Source organism: Taudactylus pleione, unplaced genomic scaffold (genome assembly GCF_031769625.1).
Source record: "Taudactylus pleione unplaced genomic scaffold, aTauple2 ptg001107l, whole genome shotgun sequence".
In the NCBI taxonomy this organism is placed as follows: Eukaryota; Metazoa; Chordata; class Amphibia; order Anura; family Myobatrachidae; genus Taudactylus; species Taudactylus pleione.
In genome coordinates, this window is record NW_028285508.1 from 1,212,403 (window position 1) to 1,234,162 (window position 21,760).

Genomic DNA, 21,760 nt, shown 5'->3' on the forward strand with positions numbered 1-21,760 from the left:
TAGAGACAACGTGTAAAAAGTTTTTTTTTAGATTTTTGCAAATGTAATAAAAAAAAAAAATAAACCTAAGATATCACATGTACATAAGTACTCACAGCCTTTGCTCAATACTTTGTTGATGCACCTTTGGCAGCAATTACAGCCTCAAATCTTTTTAAATATGATGCCACAAGCTTGGCACACCTATCTTTGGGCAGTTTCGCCCATTCCTCTTTGCAGCACCTCTCAAGCTCCATCAGGTTGGATGGGAAGCAAGTTGTCTGACAGGGAGGTAGGGCGAGTAGCTTTCCTCCTTGTCAGTGGTTTAAGGTGCATTGTATATACTTTATGTTATTTGCATGTATTTAGTTATTAAGCTTTCTTATATTAGACCGTTCTTTACTCGCCACCATACGTAGTTTTAAAATGGGATTGCGTGCATCTTTAAATAAGTCCCTATTTCCACAGCTGGGCTCCCCCTGGATGCAGCCTCACTATGGGGCACTTATAAGGGGGCTATACAACAGGGATCCTTCAGCATTCCACATGGAAGCACTCACCTTTCACATCTTGGCTGTCTCTTTCCAGGATGGCATCACAGTGGCCTCTTGTGTCTCACTCTTTTACACTGCAGGGGACTCAACATGATGTAGGGTCTCTCTCCCTCACTGCAGGCACTTCAATTGCAGTTTCTGCACAGGACAACTCTTCACCCTGTCAATAAAATGAAGGCAACTCCCCTTCTGAGCAACTGGCTTCTACAGGAGGAACTGAGTTATAAGCGGCATGGTCGTTCTCATTAACAAGATTATGATACATGGCAGCCACCACATAGTGCCCCAAATGCTCTGGGTACCCAGAACTTACTAACTCTGACCCTGGTCTCTAGCAATATGGCTGCCTCTCCACAGACATGAGAAAACCAAGTCTTTATGGAAGTGATATGCGCCGACCCCCGTGTTTTGGTTTTGGATCTGTATCTCCTTCAAGGTTTTGGATCTGGATTTGGTTGTGCAAACCACCCTCAAATGTTTTGTAGAGATGTGCGCGGACCCCCATGGTTTGGTTTTGGATCTGGATCTCCGCTGGTTTTGGATCTGGATTGGTTTTGCAAAACCTCACCTCCGTGTTTTGTTTTTCGGTTTTGGTTTTGGATCTGGATTTTTTTCTTAAAAAATCATAAAAACAGCTAAAATCACATAAATGGGCCTTTTTTTGCTCCTACAGTATTATTAACCTCAATAACATTTATTTCCACTTGTTTCCAGTCTATTTTGACCACATCACAGCTCACAATAATGATTTTTTTAATCTAGTTAAGGGCCAAAAGGTTGCATCCAGCTAGCTAGCTCAAAACTGAGTGATAAATAGAGTTGAGGACTATGCAAAGATGGTGATTGGGGTACCCCTTGAGGATTGAAGAATTGAATGTTGATAGTTGGCACAGCCACTGGCTGAAGTAGAAAGAGTTGATACTTGATAATTGGTGCAGCCACTGGCTGAATTTTGATACAGAGCTATGATTAGAAAGCAACCAGTCCTGCAAAAGCCTTGAGGGCTGAACTCTTGGCAAGTTGTGGCCGTTACAGCCGTGAGGAGTGATCACAGGTGGCCCTTAGGTTGTGAAGCAGGATGTGGCCTCTGGGCCGTGTAGTAGCCTTAAGAGCTGAGAACCCTTGGCTGAATGTCACTATTGTGCGACTTGTGCTGTCGGGTTGACACAACAAGCAGCAATTTGTTGAGAATTTTCTTTAATAAAAATGAAAGGGGCATGCAGGAGATGCTGTCTGTGGCCATTACAATTTCTGGACATTCATAAACCATAACATTAAAAATGTCAGGCAGCAATGCCCCAAACAGTACATAATGCAAAGGAAAAAGGTGCAAGATGGAATTGTCCTTGGGCCCTGCAACCCACCCTAATGTTGTATATATGAAACAGGACATTCACAGTTTAACAAACCAATCACTTCAGCGACAGGGACTCCCACTTGTGGCTGAAATGATTGGTTTGTTTGGATCCCCCACAAAACAAGCTGCCAATGCGCAGTAGACATTGGTGGCAATGATCCCATACACAAACTGGCTTTACAATACATTCAATTAGATGTCGTCATCATCATCCCCATCAGTGTGTGCATCCTCCTCTTCTCCACACAATATTAACTTGTCCCCACTGGAATCCACCATTACAAACGCTTCTGTATTTTTTTTTACTTAAGTGCTGGTACAGGTCTTCCTCGTTGAATTTTTGGGGAAGTAACCTCCTACGACGATCACTGACAAGGTTCCCGGCTGCGCTGAAAACTCTTTCAGAGTACACACTGGAGGGTGGGCAACTTAAGTACAGCAAAGCCAGTTTGTAAAAGGGACTCCAAATTGCCTCTTTTTCCTGCCAGTAGTGAAAGGGACTTAGTGACATGCATATTTGGATGCTCTCCTTAAAATAAGCATCCACCATTCTCTGAATGGTGACTGTATCAGACAAAGTCACGGTAGACATTTCACTCATTGTAGTCAGTTCTTTCAGATCCAACCAGATGTCATTAGGTTTTGATGACTGATCTGCATCACCGCCAGCAGTGGGTCTCAGAGGAAAATCTAGTTTTTTCCTGGCAGCTGTAGAAACTGAAGGAGGAGATGCTGCTGTGTCACGTTCCACTTGAGCTGATAATTTTTTCACCACCAGCTCTTTGCATCTTTTCAGATTTATGTCCGTCGAAAATAGGTATGACTAAAACCTATGATCAAATAATGGTCGCCAAAATATAGTGATCCGATTTCAATAGATTGACGACCCTTGGATCCTGGCGAAGCAAATGAAGGGCTTGATCAACAAGTCCAACATACTTAGCGGAATCACTCCATTTCAGCTCCTCCTTCAGTTTTTCCAGCTGCTTTTGCAAAAGTCTAATTAGGGGAATGACCTGACTCAAGCTGGCAGTGTCTGAACTAACTTCACATGCGGCAAGTTCAAAGGGTTTGAGAACCTTGCACAATGCGGAAATTATTTGCCACTGCGCTTGACTAAGGTGCATTCCCGCTCCTTTCCCTATGTCATAGGCCATAGTGTAGCCTTGGATGTCCTTTTTCTGCTCCTCTATCTGCTGAAGCATATAGAGGGTAGAATTCCACCTAGTTACTACCTCTTGGTTCAGCTGATGGCAGGGCAAATTCAACAGTATTTGCTGGTGCTGCAATCTTCGACACGCCATTGCTGAATGTTGAAAATGTCCAGAAATCTTTCAGGCCACTGATAGCGTCCCCTGCATTCCCCTGTCATTTAAAAAAAAATGTTGCACCACCAAATTAATTGTGTAAGCAAAACATGGGAAGTGTTCGAATTCGCCCTGATGTAATGCTCTCACAATATTGCTGGCATTGTCAGAAACCACAAATCTCAAGGAGAGTCCAAGTGGGGTAAGCCATTTTTCAATGATTTCCCTGACATTTTCTAAGAGGTTCTCAGCGGTATGCCTCTTATACCCTTTTCAGACATACGACCCGAAAAATTTCCTGCTGAGATCCGGGAATTTCTCCTGTGAAAATTCCTGGGTATTTGGTTGAGACCCCCCTTTCACACTACAGCTACTACCAGGAAATTCCCAGGTCGCAATATTCAGACATAAGCCGGGTTATGCATTTTTTAATATTGCCTGCATCTCCTCTGCCCTTCCTAGCCTATACCTTCTGCGGCTGCCGCTGATGATGTCATCATCATGCAGCAAGCAGCCGGCCAATCACAATGCAGCCATTTTGTTTATTTTATTTTATTATTAAATTATTTATTTTATTACCTATTTGCCCTGGTGGCCCAGCGGGAGTGCGGGTGTCCCCAAATGGGGCTCTTTGTGCCTGACGACTCGGCCAAGGTCACTGTCACAGTGCCACAGCCAACGGTGCGGGGGGTGGTGAGCGGCAGCACTGGTATTAGTGAAACCGGTGATACACAGAGTAGACTGCCTCTGAATGAGCTGGCATTTGTTAGCTGCTGCTGCTGTTTGCACTGTTGGAGGCAATACACCTACCCAGTGGGCTGTCACAGTCATGTAGTATTTAGTTTGCCCTGTCCCACTTGTCCACATATCTGTGGTTAAGTGGACAGTGGGCACAACGGCATTTCTGAGGACATTAATATGTATTTTTTTTGTCCTTGTACAGATTGGGAATTGCTATTCTAGAGAAGTGGAACATAGAAGGGACATGGTAGCGGGGACACAGGACCTCCATTAACTGTGTAAAACCCACTGCATTAATGGCGGATACTGGACACACATCTAATACCAGCATAGCTGTTTTGGCATCAGTAATCCGCTGTGTAACTGGGTGTTTGCTGTCATACTTGTTCGCCAGTGCAAAAGATTGTGTGACAGTCAATTGTTTGGTTGAACTACTAAAAGTAGTCTTCTTCTTGATCCCCTTCTGGGATGAAGATCCACTCATAGCAGCAGCAGCAGGCGTAGCACTCAAGGATCCTCCTGAGTAAAAACGGATAGGAGAGGAGTCAGTCCTTATGATATTTGATGCACGACTACTTCCGATCACGAACGAGGATGTTGATGATGATGCAGGTGTTGGTGGTGGATATTGCAGGTGCTTGGATCTTAAATCATCACTAGAACCACCAGTCATAAATAAAAGCCAAGGCCTTATCCTTTTTACTTGTTACTTTGTGTAGTGAATGGCATATTGCCATTTTTTTGTTTCTCTAAAGCTGACTTAGCTTTAGATTTTATTTTCTTTAACAGGGTAAAAGTTGATCTTTTTACATGGCCTGACTTAAGCCCTGGTGCATCGGCCTTCATAGATGACGTTGACGGCCTTGCATCATCATCATGACTGCTGCCGGCAGCTACACTGGTATGTGGATCCTGCTCTCCACTTATTTGACTGTCCTCCATACTCACTGCGGTCTTACAGCAGTGTCACCATGCAATTATAGTGTAGCTAAGTTGTGGCTAACGCACACAACCAACCACGCACACACACACATTTTTTTTTTATTTTTTACACTGGGGTGAAGAGCAACCCTGGTGGACAGAGCACCCCTGGACAACACAGCAGCACAGCCAGCCAGCCCCTATGGACAACAGCCAGCCCCTATGGACAGGACAACAGCCAGCCCCTATGGACAGGATAACAGCCAGCCAACCCCTATATGGACAACAGTAGCCAGCCCCTATGCAGTATGCACAGCGTCAGCAACAGCACATTCAATTTCACAGCCCCCTCTCTCTTCACTCTCCACAGCTGGAATGAAAAATGGTGGCGATCGCGTAACCTTTTATACAATCCAAAACCCGCGAGAATCTGACATCGGGATGACGACGTTTTGCCTCGTTTGAGATCAGAGTCAGGCGGGAAAACCCGAGCCGACTTGGATCTGCCTCGTATCTGCTAAGTTCGGGTGGGTTCGGTTCTCAGTGAACCGAACCCGCTCATCTGTAGTGTTTTTTTTTTTTTGGATCTGGATGTTTTAAATAAAAAATAGATAAAAAGTTTTAAAGATCATGTAATTTATGCAATCCAAAACCCAAAATTCGGATTTAAAATCAGAATTCCGAACCGCAAAAAAGTTCAGAATAGCGATCCGGATTTACCTGGATCTCCTAATGAGATTAAAACCACGGCTCGGATTGACCCGGATTCATGAAATTCGGGTGGTTTCGGATTTCTGGAGAACCGAACCGCACATCTCTACGTTATAGTCTAAGGACGCCACATGAACACCCTATCTATTTTGCATTGTGCTGCTAGCTCTGGACTCCAATGGTAACGTGGCAGCTAGCCTATGTCACAGACTCTGCCTGGTGTTATAAAAGAACATGAAAAGCCCATCGGTAACACACAACACATATAGGCAGCCATCTTGTCGGTTGGAATAGTATCCATAACAAAACAGCCTACCAATTCACACACAGGCATGGGGCACAAAGTGTCACATTGTGCCTCTTGTCTCAGTGATATCTCTAGTTCTTAGTGCATGGATAGACTGCATTGTCATCAGAGCTGTAACTAGACTTTTTGGTGCCCTGTGCCAGAAAGAGCATTGGCGCCTCCCTCATTTTTCAAAGGGACATAATGCACCTAAAAAAGGGCCATGGCTTCATGGGGAAGGGCCAGGGAAGAGATAGGGGAGGCCAGGAGATGCTGGGGATAAATAGGGACATAATATAGTGCACCTGAGAGAGGGCCATGGCCTCATGGGGAAGGGCCAGGGAAGAGATAGGGGAGGCCAGGAGATGCTGGGGATAAATAGGGACATAATATAGTGCACCTGAGAGAAGGCCATGGCCTCATGGGGAAGGGCCAGGGAAGAGATAGGATAGGCCAGGAGATGCTGGGGTATAAATAGGGACATAATATAGTGCACCTGAGAGAGGGCCATGGCCTCATGGGGAAGAGCCAGGGAAGAGATAGGGGAGGCCAGGAGATGCTGGGGATAAATAGGGACATAATATAGTGCATCTGAGAGAGGGCCATGGCCTCATGGGGAAGAGCCAGGGAAGAGATAGGGGAGGCCAGGAGATGCTGGGGATAAATAGGGACATAATATAGTGCACCTGAGAGAGGGCCATGGCCTCATGGGGAAGAGCCAGGGAAGAGATAGGGGAGGTCAGGAGATGCTGGGGATAAATAGGGACATAATATAGTGCACCTGAGAGAGGGCCATGGCCTCATGGGGAAGAGCCAGGGAAGAGATAGGGGAGGTCAGGAGATGCTGGGGATAAATAGGGACATAATATAGTGCACCTGAGAGAGGGCCATGGCCTCATGGGGTAGGGCCAGGGAAGAGATAGGGGAGGCCAGGAGATGCTGGGGATAAATAGGGACATAATATAGTGCACCTGAGAGAGAGCCATGGCCTCATGGGGAAGGGCCAGGGAAGAGATAGGGGAGGCCAGGAGATGCTGGGGATAAATAGGGACATAATATAGTGCACCTGAGAGAGGGCCATGGCCTCATGGGGAAGGGCCAGGGAAGAGATAGGGGAGGCCAGGAGATGCTGGGGATAAATAGGGACATAATATAGTGCACCTGAGAGAGGGCCATGACCTCATGGGGAAGGGCCAGGGAAGAGATAGGGGAGGCCAGGAGATGCTGGGGATGAAATAAGTGGAACTACAAGCAAGAATATTAATAAACAAAAATTGTACAGGCCCAAACAGCGCCCCCTGACCTGTGCTGCCCTGTGCCATGGCACTGGCCGCACTACCCTAGCTACGGCCCTGATTGTCATGATAAGTGGTCTAATCCCTACAAATGGCTGCCACCCCGGCACATGTATACCTTCAGTTCTCTTTAAGAGGTAATACATCATTTACTAGATGTTATCAGGATACCTTTCTTTATAAAATAAACAACAATTTTGTCTATTAGTTCTCTCCAGCTGACACATTGCCTTTAATCGTTGTATGAGCCCTTAAGTGAGCAAATAATTCACAGACTGAATCCAATTGCATTTCATCATCCAGTTCTCTCTCTGACTATTTGATCAGCTGTCGCTTTTTGAGTGACTTATGGCTGACATCAAACTGTTCCTCTCCCTTCTTAGTTCTCTCCTTTTGACTCTCCAGTTAAATATAACTTCTCTAGTGAGATTCTGCTTGATGAATCTGCTGTGTTGTTCTGCATTTGCCAGAAGATTTTATAGCCGTATTCACCTTGAGCGAATAACTTTTGCGGAATAGAATAATAAGCAATCGCTCCCTGAAATGCTATTAAATTTATATTAAAAAGTAGTTACTTGTAAAATAATCCTCATTTTATGTGATTTACAGTTCTGAAACCTGTCTACCTGGAGCTCCGTATTAGCACTCTGGTGACCCGGCGACCTATTGTCCAGCCGCTGCGTCAATGTTTGCAGCTCGCTGATAACCTCCCAGTGTGATGCTTGGAAGCAGAAAGGAGAGGAGAATTTTATTCATGTGTTTTGAAATCCAGCAATACTTATAAATGCGATGTGAAGTCTTTCTTCCATGATCAAGTTGCAATCTATTTTATTTTTGTGGTTTATGAAGTTGAAAATATATTCCTAGGAAATTCTTCCCATAGGAAGTCATGAAAAATCTGCCGTTCAGCTGCTAAAATTATACTATTGAAGCTGTTGGGGGGTTTTATTACTGAAAAAGGAAAAGCAAATGAACGTAGTGCCTCATGAAACGTGCTGTATGGTTACCCCATCCCGAAAGTAACACTCTGCATGCTTACACTATTCTGCATAATGAAATACGCACATTCGCAAGAGATCTCTCTGAAATCGGATGGATTTCTGCCTATGCCTATCTGTAAATAGCTGGCACTTCCGTCTCCATGCCCAAGAAACGGGATCAGTATGATTTACAGCCGGCCGGCGGTTCAAATCCTGACAGCGGAAGCCCGGCAGTGAGATCCCGACAGTTACGTATTTTTTTCTATTAACTAACCTAACCTCCCCCCTAACCCTCCCTTAGTTGTACGTAACCCTAACCTCCCCCCCAAATGCCTAACCCTAACCCCCCCAAATGCCTAACCCTAACCTCCCCCCAGGGGTGCCTAACCCTAACCCCCCTTCCCTTAGCCTAACCCTAACCTCCCAGGGGGTGCCTAACCCTAAGTCCTCCACGGAAGCCCCTAACTTAACCCTCCGCCCCTTCGATCGGTAAGCTGGGTGTCAGGCTCCCGGCATAGGTCTAATGACAGGCGTCAGGATTTTGACGTCGGTCATTAGTTGCCGGGATTAAACAGTGCGGACGCCGACGGTCGGCATTTAGACCATTGGCATCCCGACTGGACCCCCAAGACACGCCCTCAGAACACTCCATTTAAGAATGAGTCATAACCGCTTTAGCACTCACTAAGTGGGTTATGACATCCGTTCTGTACTTTGCAAATGGCTAATCTCTATCTGTGACTGTACTGCTAACGCCATTTATAGATGGTGTTAGCATCACTGTCCCCTTTGCTGACAATGGGGAGCTAATCAATATTCTTTCTAGCTTGAGCGAACCTTCAAGGCTTTGCTGACTCTCTGCCAGGTTGCATTACTATGCGCATGCACAGTCGGGCATCGCAAATGCGAATTAGTTAGCAGCCCGTCATCTCATGGCTGCACATTAATGACTATCACTGTGATACTAAACAAAATATGCCGGTGGTATTTGATACCAGTGGTGGATTTTACCTAGAGGCTGCACCCCCCCTCACCCAGTAAAATCCCCCCACCCAGTGTGCCCCCATTCAATCCACTGGCAGGCTTGAGGCTTCCCATTAAAACTAATCGCACTCCAGACTAATCACACTCCAGACAGCCACTCCCAGGGTGAGGTGTTTTCTCCCTTGGGGCTGCCAGTCCAATGAGGGCCACTCCCCGGCCTCTCCATCACTGTTAACTGGCTTCTTAGGGCTGCAGCAATTGTAGCCCCTAGAAGCCAGTCCGAACATCAGAAGTTTTGCTAAAACACTGTTTAGCTTAACCTTAATTATGGCTTATTTTAATTAAAGATGTAGGACTGCATTGGGAACCTTACTATCCTATCTTAATGGACCTTTTCTGATCAACAAGAGACAAGCTACATATTTGCTCCCTGAAATATATATATATATATATATATATATATATATATATATCTCCAGATTTATTTTTATGTTTATAGTTTTTCTGAGGTCCATGATCGCTCTAGCTTCCCCTGATTGGTATTGTATACCCAAGCACCATATAGTGAAGTAAAGGTGCATACACACGTAACGATTTTTTGAACGATTTAACTATAACGACGTCGTTATCGTTCAAAAAAATCGTTCAGTTTCTGAGTTATAACGATGAACGATAATCGTTCATGCACGTTCCCGTTTGTAGTTTGTAGCTTGCAGTTCATCGTTCATTTCAGACTGCCCAACATGACGATTTTCATTAAGAGAAGGAACATTTTTCGTTCATCGTTGAAAAAAATCGTTCAAAAATGTGTTCACTTTTTCAAAGGAAAAACTGAATGAAAATCGTTAACGAGAATCGTTCATTAACAAAATCGTTACGTGTGTATGAAGTCTTTAGTAATTATGGTTTTATCTCCCAGGCTACTGCACTTTATGTGATAAGTATTTACTTATTTATTAACCCATACTACTTGATCTTTATAATGTTCATCTGTTCTGGTAAATGGGAACAGCTTGCAGTTAGGTATATTTATTATGTAACTAGCCGTTGCCTGCGGCTTCGCCCAGGATGAAGTCGCTTCTGCCAACATTTTTTTTTTATTATTTGAAGTGTCCTACTGTAGTTGTAGCTTTGCATAGGGGCCCTGGCATGGGAGTGGCCCATGTAACCAGCAGCACAATACAGACTGGTGGCACCACCACTCACACCAATGTCACTGTGTGCCCTGTGCACAGACTGCTATGTAGCCTATCCTATTCATGTGACCACGGCCACAAAGCCCCTCTTCCCCCACCCCTTACCGGCCGTGTGCATGGTGCCACACCTATCGCACCAAAGTCTCTGTGTGCCCTGTGCACAGACTGCTATGTAGCCTATCCTATTCATGTGACCGCGGACCCAAAGCACCTCTACCCCCACCCATTACCGGCCGCGTGCATGGTGCCACACCTATCTCACCAATGTCACTGTGTACCCTGTGCACACAATGCTATGTAGCCTATCCTATTCATGTGACCACGGACCCAAAGCAACTCTACCCCCACCCATTACCGGCCGCGTGCATGGTGCCACACCTATCTCACCAATGTCAATGTGTGCTCTGTGCACACAATACTATGTAGCCTATCCTATTCATGTGACCACGGACCCAAAGCAACTCTACCCCCACCCATTACCGGCCGCGTGCATGGTGCCACACCTATCTCACCAATGTCACTGTGTGCCCTGTGCACAGACTGCTATTTAGCCTATCCTATTCATGTGACCGCGGACCAAAAGCACCTCTACCCCCACCCATTACCAGCCACACGCATGGTGCCACACCTATCTCACCAATGTCACTGTGCGCCCAGTGCACAGACTGCTATTTAGCCTATCCTATTCATGTGACCGCGGACACAAAGCACCTCTACCCCCACCCATTACCGGCCGCGTGCATGGTGCCACACCTATCTCACCAATGTCACTGTGTGCCCTGTGCACACACTGCTATGTAGCCTATCCTATGCATGTGACGACGGGCACAAAGCCCCTCTCCCCCCACCCCTTACCGGCCGCGTGCATGGTGCCACACCTATCTCACCAATGTCACTGTGTGCCCTGTGCACACACTGCTATGTAGCCTATCCTATACATGTGACCACGGGCACAAAGCCCCTCTCCCCCCACCCCTTACCGGCCGCGTGCATGGTGCCACACCTATCTCACCAATGTCACTGTGTGCCCTGTGCACACACTGCTATGTAGCCTATCCTATACATGTGACCACGGGCACAAAGCCCCTCTCCCCCCACCCATTACCGGCCACGTGCATGGTGCCACACCTATCTCACCAATGTCACTGTGTGCCCTGTGCACAGACAGCTATTTAGCCTATCCTATTCATGTGACCGCGGACCCAAAGCACCTCTACCCCCACCCATTACCGGCCGCGTGCATGGTGCCACACCTATCTCACCAATGTCACTGTGTGCCCTGTGCACAGACTGCTATTTAGCCTATCCTATTCATGTGACGACGGGCACAAAGCCCCTTTCCCCCCACCCCTTACCGGCCGCGTGCATGGTGCCACACCTATCTCACCAATGTCACTGTGTGCCCTGTGCACACACTGCTATGTAGCCTATCCTATTCATGTGACCGAAGGCCCAAAGCACCTCTAACCCCACCCATTACCGTCCGCGTGCATGGTGCCACACCTATCTCACCAATGTCACTGTGTGCTCTGTGCACACACTGCTATGTAGCCTAACCTATTCATGTGACGACGGGCACAAAGCCCCTCTCCCCCCACCCCTTACCGGCCGCGTGCATGGTGCCACACCTATCTCACCAATGTCACTGTGTGCCCTGTGCACACACTGCTATGTAGCCTATCCTATTCATGTGACGACGGGCACAAAGCCCCTCTCCCCCCACCCCTTACCGGCCGCGTGCATGGTGCCACACCTATCTCACCAATGTCACTGTGTGCCCTGTGCACACACTGCTATGTAGCCTATCCTATTCATGTGACGACGGGCACAAAGCCCCTCTCCCCCCAACCCTTACCGGCCGCGTGCATGGAGCCACACCTATCTCACCAATGTCACTGTGTGCCCTGTGCACACACTGCTATGTAGCCTATCCTAATCATGTGACCACGGGTACAAAGCCCCTCTCCCCCCACCCCTTACCGGCCGCGTGCATGGTGCCAAACCTATCTCTTGCATTGATCAGGTCAATACATTTTATTTTTGTTATTGCTCAGTGCAGGTTATATCTAGGAGTTTCCACTACAAAGTGATACAGTTCTCATGAGAATCGGTTCAGTCGTTTTTGCGCCAAATTAGAACAAACAGAGAGACGCAACATTCTTATTATATTAGTATAGATAAAGCGTCCCCTAAGTTTATACTAGGAGTGAACGGGTTCGGATTTCTGAAATCCGAACCCCCCCGAGCCCTCCCGATCCGAGTCCGATCTGAGTCAGGCTCGACTTTTCCCGCCTGACTCGGATTCTGAAATCGAGGCAAAACGTCATCTTCCCGCCTTCCGAGTCTCGCGGGTTTTGGATCCTATATAAGGTACCCGCGTCGGCGCCATTTTCTCACTCGGCTGTGGACAGTGAAGAGGGAGGGTGGGAGTTAGGGCTGGCTGGGCTGTGTAGTTTAGTGTAGTGTAGTGCAGAGTAGTGTTGTGCTGTGCTGTGCTGTGCTGTGCTGTGCTGCGCTGTGCTGCTGTTGTCCACTACTTCAAAGTCCATAGGGGCTGGCTGTGTTGTGCTGTGCTGCTGTTGTTAATAGGGGCTGTGTCCACTACTTCAAAGTCCATAGGGGCTGGCTGGACTGTGTTGTGCAGTCAGTTGTCCATAGTGTCCACTCCAAAGTCCTGTGCAGTGTCCCTGTCCTAAAGGGGTGCTGTAGTATTGTCCAGGGGGTGCTCTGTCCATCAGGGGTGCTCCCCCCAAGTGCTAAAAAAATAATATTTTTTTTGTGTTTGTGAATTGTGTGCGCAGTAGCCGCACGTGCATCAACAAAGTAGTGCCAAGCGTGCGCCTGTGTCATAAGTAAAGGGCCGGCTGGCTTGACCATTAAAGGGTGCTGTAACCCCCAAAGTACACTCCAGTCCAAACCAAAAAAAAATGAATTTCTGTGTTTGTGAATTGTGTGCGCAGTAGCCGCATGTGCATCAACAAAGTAGTGCCAAGCGTGCGCCTGTGTCCCATAAGTAAAGGGCCGGCTGGCTCATTGCTCAAAGTAATATTGTGTTGCATTTTTATACAACCATTGCGATATACATGATCTATTAAAATATTTGTTTTTTAAACCTATTGTTATTTTCTGTTAATTCGATACAAATTTTTGATGTTTAGTTGACTATTATTGGAACTGGGTGGTCCTTAAGCGAAGTAAAATCTTCATTTTTCTTTTTTTTCTGTCTTTGTGAATTGTGTGGGCTGTAGCTGCACGTGCATCAACAAAGGAGCAGCGCCAAGCGTGCGCCTGTGTCCCATAAGTAAAGAGCCGGCTGGCTCATTTCTTAAAGGGTGGTGTAACCCACAAAGTGCACTAGTCTCCAACAAAAATAAAAAATTATTTTCTGTGTTTGTGTGTGCCTTAGCCGCACGTATATATCAATATAACATAAATGGAGGACCAAACTTTCTCCGATAAAAATAAAATAGGGAAAGATCAAGAACCACTTCCTCCTAGTGCTGAAGCTGCTGCCACTAGTCATGACATAGACGATAACATGCCATCAACGTCGTCTGCCAAGGCCGATGCCCAATGTCATAGTAGAGGGCACAAACAATCCCAAATGACAAAGTTCAGGAAAATGACCTTGAAAAAAACATTTAAATCATATGAAGAGAAACGTAAACTTGCCAAAAAGCCATTTACGACACGGAGTTGCAGGGAACGGCTAAGGTCGATCCCTATGTTCATGACAAGTGGTTCAGCTTCACATGACGATGGAAGCCCTCCTCCCGCTAAAAAAATCAAACGAGTTAAGCTGGAAAAAGCACAGCGAAGAACTGTGCGTTCTAAGAAGATATCACAAATCCCCAAGGAGAGTCCAAGTGTGGTGGCGGTTGCGATGCCTGACCTTCCCAGCAATGGACGGGAAGAGGTGGCTCTTTCCACCATTTGCACGCCCCCTGCAAGTGCTGAAAGGAGCACCCACAGTCCACTTGCTGATATGCAAATTGAAGATGTCACTGTTGAAGTACAACAGAATGAGGATACTGGTGTAGCTGGCACTGAGGAGGAAGTTGGCGAGGAGGATTCTGATGGTGATGTGGTTTGTTTAAATCAGGCTCCGGGGGAGACAGTTGTTGTCCGTGGGATGAAAAAGCCCATCACGGTCATGCCTGGGCAGAAGACCAAACATTCCACCTCTTTGGTCCGGCAATATTTCTATCCACATCCGGGCAACAACTGTCTTGCCATATGTACCATATGTAAAGGTGAAATAAGTAGGGGTAGGGACGTTAACCACCTAGGAACATCCTCCCTTATACGGCACCTGCAGCGCGTTCATAAAAAGTTACTGTCAAGTTCAGAAACTTTGGCTAAGACGTTAAGCAGTCCAGGGACACCTAAATCCCTTTTTCCAGTTTTATCCAAGGAATCGGTGGATGAGGAGGATAAGGACGACATCTTGCCTCCGTAGAACCAGTTTGTGCAGGGACACATTAATTGCCAGCTTGTTTTGTGGGGGCCCAAACGAACCAATCATTTCAGCCACAGTCATGTGGCAGACCCTGGCGCTGAAATGATTGGTTTGTTAAGTGTGCATGTCCTATTTATACAACATAAGGGTGGATGGGAGGGCCCAAGGACAATTCCATCTTGCACCTCTTTATTTTCTTTGCATTATGTACTGTTTGGGGCCTAGTTTTTCAAACTGCCATCCTGTCTGCCACTGCAGTGTCACTCCTAGATGGGCCACGTGTTTGTGCCGCCCACTCGTGTCGCTTAGCATAGTCATCCAGCTACCTCGGTGCAACCTTTTGGCCATAAAAACACTATTGTGAGGTGTGAGGTGTTCAGAATAGACTGGAAATTAGTGGAAATGAAGGTTATTGAGGTTAATAATAGCATAGGAGCAGAAAAACCCACAAATTCTGTGATTTTAGCTGTTTTTATGCTTTTTTTAAAAAAAAAATACAGATCCAAAACACAAAACCCAGAACCCAAAACACAGAAGGGTGGTTTTGGCAAAACCAATCCAGATCCAAAACACGAAGAAAGATCCAGATCCAAAACCAAAACACAAAACACGAAAAGTGGCCGGTGCACACCCCTAGTTTATACAGTACTTATAATCAGGGGCGTCTTAAGAGAGGAGGGGGCCCGTGTGCACTCCCTGGGCGGGGCCCCCTCCTCTCTCTCCGGTGGCCAGCAGCCGACTGGCGTGGCTGGCCAGCCACCGGAGCCTTACTAGACTCCGGGCACTAGAGTGTGCCTGGAGTTTACTGCGCATGCGCAGAATGCCGGAAAATGGCCGTGGCGGCCATTTTCCGGTGTTCTGAGCAGCGCAGACACCCGACGGGGGACCACGGACAGGTAAGTCTAAAATAATATGGGTGCAGTGTGTGCGGTGTGGGGCCCCCCTGGACCCAGGGGGCCCGTGTGCCCCACACACACTGCACCCATTATAGATACGCCACTGCTTATAATTCTAGAATATTTAAAGACCCAAATCTTATGAAATGGAACAGCCTCGTGTCACGTGGATCTGTACTGGCGTCACCAGACACTACGAGTTTCTGTAGCAAACTTCTGAGGGCCCCAATGTCCCTTTGGGCTCCTGTCAGTGCTCCAAATGACTAAGGCAAATTCTATCTTTAAATAATATCTGTAATAAAGCGAATATTTGCGGAATTTGAACCTTGTCTTAGTTGATTATTTATTCTAATCATCAAAATTATTATTATTATTCCAGAAATACTGTACATTTTATACATACTAATCTGTCCAACTAACAATTGTCTGTCTCTGTCTGTGTCCATTCACAATGCAGCGCTGTTGGGGAGAGAGTATCCTGCAGTGATATCAGAATACTTTTAGAGCAATGACAGTGGATGAAAGGGACAGCTTTTATCAAGCATTACCTAATAGCAGCAGTAAACAGTTCCATTTTCTGCTCAGTAGTATCATGGAGCACAGTCTGGGGCCCGGCCAGACCTCCTAGCGCTTGAATCCTGCCTGCACAGTTTCAGGGAAGACAACACAGACTAAGCTGGGACGGGGTAGGATAGAGAAGCCTCAGGCTGCATTGTTATGTCTGGTACAAGCTGCGACCATACGAAGCATCCACACCATAGGGTGCCAGGCTGCTTTGTGCCTGCCCATGTAAGAGATATGGTGCTGTATAGGTATAGTGGGACTGCTGCAGGGCTGTTTGCAAAATGGGTGTAGTACAGTAATTTATTCTAAAAAATCAAATACAGTAAAAGGGCCTGCACATATAGCAGCTTTGTACCCACATGGAGACCTGTAAACCTCCAGAGATATGTCTGGCTCTGCATCAGCAGCAATATGCACCTGGTTGACACCAAGACCTTATCATTGGCACAGTGATACAGTGGTTAGTATTGTTGCCTTACAGCCTTATCTGAAAGCAATTCCCAACCAGGGCCCTATGTGCTTTTTGTGTTATTCCCCTATGTCAGGGTTGCCTACCCTCCCGATTCGGGCGGGAGCCTCCTGATAAACGGGTGCAGCTCCGGCCCCCCCGGAAAGGCAGGCAAGCCTCCCGCCGATCCCTTGCCCCTCCGGCCAATACCTGTTAAACCCCCTCAGCAGGGGGGGGGGCACTGACGCTGAATCTTGTCATTTTGGCCCCGCCCCCTGCTTCACAATGCCTGTTTTTTCGGCATTGTGTAGCGGGGGCGGGGCCAAAATGATGCGATCACGTGGCCCCGCCCCTGTCACACCCGCAAAATTACCTCAGCCCATCCGGCCACGCCTCTTTTACCGGCCACGCCCCCTGTTCTGCCGATCTGGTTGCTCCGATCCGTAAGGAGCAGCCAGATAGTAGGCAAGTATGCCCTATGGGCCTGACTCAGAGCCGCTCTTAAGCGGCTGCTCGTTCGTTCCGAGCGATGTTCGCACATCTGCGCATGAATATGGGTTGTAATGCGCATGCGCAAACCAGTCAGTGCGGTCGGAAATCGTGTGCTCGCAAAATAGCGAATGCCTGCTAATTTGAGTGACAGGATGAGACGTTTGTGGGTGGTAACAGGGGAAGGTGCTTGAAAACGGGGAGTGGAGATCCGAACGCAGGCGTGCTTAAAGGTCAAAACGGGCATTTTAAGGGTGTGCATAATTAACACAGCAGCGTCATCGACCACGTCACTTGGTTGACTTTTAGTCTGAACTTCTAGCATGATTGCGGTAGGAAAATGCTACCACAAGAATAGCGAGCAGTTCATACGCTTTTCGATGTACTCGATTAATCTAATAAATAGCGGAGATGACGTATGATGCGAGCGGCCAGGGGGCGTTATTTCAAAACAGCGAGCGCATGTTTCGTTCGCTCGTTCAGACATAGAGGCGTCAACAGACCGCAAAGAGCGAGCGCTTAATTTAAATATCCGGCCCCTTTTTCAGAATGACCATCCGCAAATAGCGTCCGGCTCTGAATCAGGCCCTATGTGTGAAGTTTGTATGTCCTTCCCGTGCTCTGGATTCCTCCAACACTCCTAAGAACATACTGGTGCATTAATTGCCTTCTTAGAAAAGTTAACCCTAGTGCACAGGTTCTCAAAGTTGCTCCTCAGCACCCCAAACAGTGCATGTTTTCCAGGTCTCCTCAAAGAATTGCAAGTGGAGTAATCAGCTCCATCTGTGTATATTTTAAAATGTATCAGTGACTAATGAATACACCTGTGCACCTGTTGGGTGAACTGGAAAACTTGACCTGTGTGGGGTCCTGAGGACCGAGTTTGAGAGCCACTGCTCTAGTGTGCGTGTACATGCAGTAGGGCACAGGTTCATAAACTCGGTCCTCAGGACCCCAAACAGTGCATGTTTTCCAGGTCTCCTCACAGAATCAAAAGTGAAATAATTATGTCCACTTGTGGATCTTTTAAAATGTGTCAGAGATTAATGACTACACCTGTGCACGTGCTGGGTGACCTGGAAAATATGAACTGTGTGGAGTTTGAGAACCACTGTAGTAAGGAATATTGGGCCTTATTCAGACCCGGTCGCAAGCGCTGAGCGCTTGCAACCGGGTCGATGTTTGCCCACTGGGCATGCGCACGTCAGAGCCAGGCGCTCCGTCGCTACGGGTCTCACACCAAAGGGGGCGAGCTGTCGATGGTGATTGACAGCTCGCCCCGTTTGGTAGGCGGGCAGGGGGGCGTGGCCGGCCAAACGGAGGCGTTCCCGACGGAACGCTTGCCGTTTGGGGGCGGCCCCACTGACATCATCAGTGATGTCAGTGGGGAGCTTCCTGCTCGATCAGAGCAGGAAGCTCCCTGGGGCTTGCGCTTGCCGAGACTCAACCTTAGGGTCTCGTCGCAAGCCCCGATGGTCGCGATGGTCCTGACCATCGCGACCATCAACTTGGTCGTTCGCTAGAGCTGTGGGTGGTAACCCACAGCTTAGCTAGCGACCAGGAGGCCGCACTTCACACCACAAGCGGCCGCCCTCATTCAGAGGGACCGCTTGTATTTAGCAATCAACTCTGAATGAGGGCCATAGATTGTAAGCTCTTTTGGTGCAGAGACTGATGTGAATGACTGAAGTATTCTCAGTACAGCACTGTGGAATACTGTATGTGGTGCTACATAGAAATGATTAGAATAATATTGATTATCAGTGTGTATTTGCACCTGTCTTCTAACTGGTGCAAAAGATACAATTCCTAGCAGGTGTATGCAGTGTGCTCTTTACTGTAGGTCCTCATGAGTTGAATTTGCAGACACCATTACTGTGCACAGCATAAGCCAGGCAGCCCCTTCCCTCCTAGGTGAGCTTCCATATACAAGCAAGGACCTATCATTGACCACTGTGGAACGCTTGGACCATTCTGTGGATTTAGGCCCTCATTCAGAGCCGCTCGTAAGCGGCCGTTCGCTCGTTCCGAGCGATGTTCGCACATCTGCGCATGCGTACGGTTTGTAATACGCATGCGCGAACCAGTCAGTGCAGCCGAAAATCGTTTGTTCGCTAAATAGCGAGTGCCTGCTAATTTGAGTGACAGGAGGAGGCGTATGTGGGTGGTAACAGGGGAAGGTGCTTGAAAACGGGGAGTGGAGATCAGAACGCAGGCGTGCTTAAAGGTCAAAACGGGCGTTTTAAGGGTGTGCATAATTAAAACTGGAGCGTCATTGACCACGTCACTTGTTTTTTTTTTACTTAGAACTGCTCGCAAGATAGCGGTTGAAAAAACCAACCACAAGAATAGCGAGCAGTTCATACGCTGTACGATGTACTCGATTAATCAAATAAATAGCGGACATGACGTATGGTGCGAGCGGCAAGGGGGCGTTTTTGTCAAAATTACAACCGCAAGTTTTGCTCGCTCGTTCAGAATTAGAGGCGTGAACAGACCGCAAAGAGCGAACGGATCATTTGAATAGCCACCCCTTGTTTTTGAATGAACGACCGCAAATAGCGAGCGGCTCTGAATGAGGGCCTTAATCCTTATACTGAATGTGGAGTCACAAGTACTGACTGTTTGGCCTGCACAGTTCATACCATTTTAATAGGAACAAGCTTTAAGACTCAGGGGCCTATTCATCATACCTAAACTTTCTCTGGAGGTAATTAGGTTTAGAACTCACATGGAGATCTACCTAATTACCTGAGGAATTCATCATTCATCCTTCCCATAACTACATAGGGGGAAGAGCCCTAGATTGCACACCCTAAGCACAATGTGAGGTGCTACCTGCTGAGACTTGTAGTGCTGCAAGCATAAAGAGACAAATGCAAGTGCACACTCTGGACCTCATTCAGAGGCGGTCGCTCGGGAACGATCAGTCGCACCCAAAGTGATCGAGAATATGCAAAACGAGCGCTCAGTCGCAACGCACATCGTAAGCACGGAAACACCCACAACAATGAAAGCACACCCATATCTCTACGGCCTAATTCAGAGTCGGTCGCAGGCGGCAACCTACGTCAGCATGATTAACACCTGTTACATTGTAAGTTGCCTACAAACATCGGTTGAGGCAGAAACCATCGCATGCACTCGCAATGCTTAAGGTAGACCCTGGGCTACCTGTAGCACTGCGAGCAGTAGCATCATTATTGCAACGAGAAGACGTGTGTGATGACTCGCTCAGTAATATATGCATGCCCATAAAACGCCCTTTTTAAGGTCAACCACGCCTGCGTGCGCACCACCACACCCCCGTTCACAAGCACCTTCCCCTGTAACCACCCACAAATGGCACGAAATGTCAATCACAGCTACGACCTCGTAGTGACTAGCGAGCAAGAGGATTGCGGTCGGAAAGACAGGCTTGCGCACGCGCACTGCCATGTACATGCATGCGCAGTTGAATAAAACATCGCTCGCTACGACCAATCGCTCCTTGCGACCGCCTCTGAATGAGGTCCTCTAACCATGCTGAACCTAATAATATAACTGATAAATAGCATCAAAGAGGTGCCCACCGCGTCCAGATGACCTCTATCAGGCAGGTCCCTAACACTCCTATGGAACAAATATAGGGCACGGGACCCCCCAGGCCAACCCAGCAGAACCGCCCCATGGCATCACACTAGTGTGAGATTTAAAGTGAGGGTTAAAGTATAATAAAGAAAGCCTATGTGTTAAGTCCTACATAAGTAGGAGGTTATAATACAAAGTGTATAAAGTGCTACATATATAAAAAACAAACTAAAGAATTGAAAAAGTGTACATTATGATGCCATGAAACAGTCCAGCCACACCAGCCCAGAGAGCCCTGCACCCCAATACCAGTCCCAAAACTGATACAGCATAAATATAATAGGCCTTACCCTCAGTGTGCCTCATTAGATGTGCAGTCTTGGAGTGCAAGGACTCCTTGCTAATTAAAAACACCCAGGAACAGGTGGGAGGGGTGCTAATCAAGGTGGAAGGAGTCTCGTCCTTCCAGTGTACATACATACACACAGTACAAAATACTAATAGTAATAGTAACAGTGTCAGCACAGCCACTGGAGCCAGAGTAGGGACCAGAGTGACGGAGGGAGACGCCGGGGGACCTGCACAGCTGAAATTATTTCCACATCCCCATACTAATGTGCTAATGTACTAATGTACTAATGTATGGGGAGTGTGGAAATTAATGCAGGGAGACTTAACCAGGAGATATCAGTGATATCTCCTGTGCTAAGTGTGTTCATGAATACTAAAATAACGGTAATTAAGGAAAATGTCCTTAAAAACGTTATTTTAATGTTGGTGAATAGGCCCCTCACAGTGATACTTGCAATATGCTCATTGGACAATATGGTTTTCTATGCTGTACTCTGCCCTTTTGAGAAACAACTTGTTACCCCAAGAAACTCAATTCTCCCAACATGTTGCTGCAGTTGTGCTCATCTCAGCTACTACCACAGGGAGAAAAGGCTGAAAAACACAGTGCGTGACGAAACACTGAAGTCCGTGCACAAATATAGCCCACACACAGTAGGACGAATTCATTTC

The 21,760-nt window shown here is 47.3% G+C and overlaps 1 long non-coding RNA gene across 1 annotated transcript in view; it reads right to left on the reverse strand.

The window, feature by feature from the left end:
• LOC148453715 (uncharacterized) overlaps window positions 1-21,113 on the reverse strand; it is a 44,981-nt gene extending 23,868 nt beyond the window's left edge. The window contains exons 1-2 of the long non-coding RNA XR_015874880.1: window positions 21,088-21,113; window positions 540-693 (exon numbers count right to left, since the gene is read on the reverse strand). This is a non-coding gene — a long non-coding RNA (uncharacterized LOC148453715). The remainder of the gene's footprint in view (window positions 1-539; window positions 694-21,087) is intronic.
• Between the last annotated feature and the right edge of the window lie 647 nt (window positions 21,114-21,760).